The sequence below is a fragment of the Penaeus monodon genome, chromosome 9 (genome assembly GCF_015228065.2).
Source record: "Penaeus monodon isolate SGIC_2016 chromosome 9, NSTDA_Pmon_1, whole genome shotgun sequence".
NCBI lineage: Eukaryota > Metazoa > Arthropoda > Malacostraca > Decapoda > Penaeidae > Penaeus > Penaeus monodon.
This window is the reverse complement of record NC_051394.1, coordinates 33,220,887-33,225,886: the sequence shown is the minus strand read 5'-3', so window position 1 is coordinate 33,225,886 and position 5,000 is coordinate 33,220,887.

Below are 5,000 nucleotides of genomic sequence, written 5' to 3'. Positions count from 1 at the left end.
ATCACCATTTACTTCCATTGTCAATATCATTCTTGTCTCATTATCAGATTCCATAACTTCATTGTCAATATCACTCTCAAATCAGTGCCATCCTTTATTGTCAACACCATTAACCTCATCATCAATATCACTTTCATATCATTACTTTCTCTATCAGCACCGTTAACCTCAATATCAATATTATTCTCATATTCTTATTAACCTCCATTATCAACACCATTCCCTCCATAATCGTTATCCTTCTCATATCATTAGCCATTAACTTCCCTTAATCGATAAAAATCCCATGTCATCGCCACTCGCCTCCACTGTGAGCCTGAGCAATATCATTTTCATACCATTAGCCCAGCAGGACCGCCAACACCAGCGCCCACACAGCTCATTACCGAACCGAGGAATTCCTAACGATGAGAAGGCAGCAGCATCTCTGCCACATTTAGCTCCTCGATAAAATTCTTTCTCTTTTAGCGACCCTGGGACGTTAATAAAACTTTATTTCGAACCTTAAAACTGCTGGCAATTGGAGAAATTAGGGATATTTTCGGAAGAGGTGTAAACATGTGGAGTAAATTATGTGTGCGTTTTTTTTTTTTTTTTTTTTGAAGCTGCGTTTGTATACATGGGTTTTCTTCATGTCCACAACACATGAGACAACATATTGCTGTCATATAGCATATTTGTATATATGTATGTCTGGTTGTGTTTGTTGTTAGAATGAATGTCCACACATTTTTATGCTTGTTTTGTTCGTATATATGCTTTACATGTATCAGTGAAAGTATATGTATACATGCACATGTACAGTATGCATGAGAATGATGGCATGTGTCATTATAAAAATATGTGTACATGCGTGCATATGAGGGGAAGGACATGTAAGCACCACTATAAAGGTAGGCTCTGTGTATTCGGTCATGTGAGTGTCACTACGAATGCATGTATATTTGTGTGCGTACGATAATAAGAGCCTTTGAGTGTCCCTAGGAAGGTGTGAGGGTATGTATATACGTACATGTGCGCGGGAGAGAGGTCGTCGGTGTGGATGCGGACTGTGTTGTGTGTCACCTCGCCATCCGCTTGATGGACGAGGGGCCCGCCTCCTTTGGCACCCCCTCCTCGCCCATTCTCTCTCTCTCTCAATCTCTCTCTCTCTCTCTCTCTCTCTCTCTCTCTCTCTCTCTCTCTCTCTCTCTCTCTCTCTCTCTCTCTCTCTCTCTCTCTCTCTCTCTCTCTCTCTCTCTCTCTCTCACTCTCTTATTCTCTTTGTCTCTGTCTGTGTATGTATGTGTCTGTCTGTGTCTGTGTATGTATTTGTCTCTCTGTATATTTCTATCTCTCTCCCTCCCCCTTCCTCTCTCTCTTTTCTTGTTTTTCCCTCCTTCCCTCCCTCCATCCCGCTGTCACTCTTCCTCCCTCTTTTCCCCTCCCTTCTCTCTTTCTCTCTCTATCTCTCTATGTCTGTCTATTATCATTATCATCATCGTCATAATAATAATATTAATGATAATGTATTTTATAAAATAATGATGATAATGATAAGATAATAATAATGATGGTAAAAGTGACAGCTATGAAAATAGGGGTAAGAATAGTGGTAGTAATGATATACTACTACTACTACTCTACTACTACTGATAATAATATAATGATAATAACAATGAAAATAACAATGATGATGATAATAATAATAATCATAATAACAATAATAATAATAATGATAATAATAATAATAATATTGATAACAGCAATAATAATAACACTATTCAGGATAATAATAATAATAATAATAATAATAAGGATAATAATAGTAATAATAATAATAACAATACTAATGATAATAATAATAATGATAATAATAATAACATAATAATAATAATAATAATAATAATAGTAATAATAATAATAATAATAATAATAATAATAATAATAATAATAATAATAATAATAACAAAAGTAATAATCATCATCATCATCATCACTATTATTTTTATTATTTTATATTATTATTATTATTATCATTATCATTATTATTATTATTATCATTATTATTATTATTATTATTATCATTATTATTATGATTATCATTATTATCATTAGTATTGTTATTATCATTATTTTATTATTATTATTATTATCATTATTATTATTATTATTATTATTTATTATTATTGTTATTGTTGTTGGTGGTGTTGTTATTATGCTTATTAACATATTGATATCGGTTTCCGGCACCTGTACTCTTTTATTTTTTATTATTTTTTCTTTTCATAGCAAGTTCTTCCTCAATATTCATTTATATTCACTGCACATCATGTAAAAGAACAGAGAACACGAATAAGAAGAAAAAGAAGAAGAAAAAAAATCATCTGTTCTCGCTCTGATGTGACGGACGGGGAGGAGGCAAGCGGGGCGATGGAAGAGGGGGGCGAGCTGTCCCGCCCATCTCCGCCCACTGCCGCCCATGCCCGCCCACACCACGCTCTCTGTCAAACGGGCAAGACTCGTGCCGCCCACCACTTGTCTCTCCACGCCCTTGGCATTCGCTGGGCGCCGAGGTGGGTGTGCGGACTGTGGAGGGACCTGAGAGAGAGATAGAGATGGAAATGGATAGAAGGAAAGGTGGATGGATAGAGAGATAGATAGGCAGACATATAGATAAATTGATTGAGGATTAGATAAGTGATAGATAGATAGACTGATTGATTGATGGAAGGTTAGATAAATGATAGATAGATATACTGATTGATGAAGGGTTAGATAAATAGATAGATAAACGGAGAGATAGATAGATAGCCAAAGATAGATAGATAGATAGCCAAAGATAGATAGATAGACAGCCAGAAATAGATAGATAGATAGATAGAGACAGAGAGAGAGAGAGAGAGAGAGAGAGAGAGAGAGAGAGAGGCAGACAGACAGATATACAGACAGACCGAGAAATAAACAGGCAGAGAGACAGACAGAAAAGGAAAGAGAAATAAATATGGCAGGAGACTACGTCAAAGGTAAAGAGACAGTGAATGATAAAGAAAGGGGGATTGAGAAAAATATGGGTAGCTAGCTATGTAGATAACTAGATAAACAGAGATAGTGAGACAGAGAGATAGTCAGACAGATAGTTCCAGATAAAAAGTAGAGGAAGAAGGAGGAAGAGGTAAACGAGGAATGGATAAAAAAGGCAAAAGAGAAAACGTAGAGGAGGAGAAAAGGAAAATGATGAAGAAAGAATTTAAAATGAAAGAGAGGAAGAGAGAGAGAGAAGAAGAGCGAATAGAGAAGAGGATGTGGCTGATGAGATGTGAAGGGGCCAGGAAATAGTTATTGGGAGAGAGAGAAGGGGGGGAGGTCAGGAGGAGGTTGGAGTTGATGGGGAGAGGGGAGGGGGAGGGGACGAGGGAGGGCGAGAGTGATGGAGAGGAGGGAGGAGGAGATGGATGGCGGAGGGGAGGGGGGGGAAGGAGGGAGTAGGAGTGGGGAGGTGAGAAGGAGGTAGGTGAGGAGGGATAGAGAGATGTGTTGAGGGAGGGGTGGGGGAGGGGAGGAGATAAGGGTGAGGAAGAGGGATATGGAATGTGAAGAGGGGGGAGGAGGGGGGAAGGGAAGGTGAGGAAGGAGAGGAAGAGAGAAGGGATAAGGAGATGAGGGAGAGGAGAGGAAGGGGGGGGGGGGTGAAGGGGAATCGGTAATAGAGGAAAGGTAATCAAGGGGAGGAGAAAGAGAGAGGAAATTGGACACAAATGAGAGAAAAGTGGTTTCTGAAATCACGTCTGTATTAATAGAACAGATCGCGGTTAAGAGAAAATAGATAAAGGAAGACAAAGAAAACACAAAAAGTGACGGAAGTGATTTTTAGGAGGAGGAGACAGAAACCAAAAAGGATAGGAAGGAGTTGTAAAAAAAAAACGCCCATACAGATTTTGACACATAGATAAACACATACACACAGAGACACACGCACACGCACACACACACACACACACACACACACATATATATATATATATATATTATATATATATATATATATATATATATATATATATATATATATATATATATATATATATATATATTATATATATATATGTATATATATATATTTATATATATATATATAATATTATATATATATATATATATATATATATATATATATATATATATAATAATAATATATTATATATATATATATATATATATATATATATATATATATATATAATATATATATATATATATATATATATATAGTGTATATTTGTGTTGTGTGTGTGTGTTGTGTGTGTGTGTGTTGGTGTGTGTGTGTGGTGTGTGTGTGTGTAGCGTGTGTAATATGAACACACACATACACACAACACAACACAAACACAACAAACACTAATATATTATATATATATATATATATATATAATATTATATATAGTATATTAATTGTATTATATATGTATGTATGTATGTATATATGAAATATATGAATAAATAGATATGTGGATAGGTGAATAGACAGACAGATAGATAGACAGAGGAATAGATAGATAGAATATACAGATAGATAAACAGAACAACAAACTGATAAATAAATAGATAGACAGACGTATAGCTCGACAGATTAATAGATAGATAGATAAACAGATAAATAAATATATAGATAGAAAACACATGGATAGACAGATAGATAGATGGATAGATAGGCTAATTGGCCTGATTAAAAGATAGACAGCTAGATAGCCATAGAAGTATGGATCCAGCAATACCCATTTGTAAGTACGCACTGCGGTGACGGAGAGGCAAAGAGAGGAAGAAAGTTCAATACGCCTGCAGGAAAGGCGTGCATGACAAGGAAGATTCGCGTCGTCAACCTGCCATTCAGGTGATTTCTCCGCATGTCAGGGAGATGTGTCACTCCGCTGCTTAACAAGATCGCGGAGTTAATCTTGAGAGAGAAAGAGAGATGAAAAAGAAAAGGAAGAAGAAAAAAGAACACACAAAAAAATTATAAG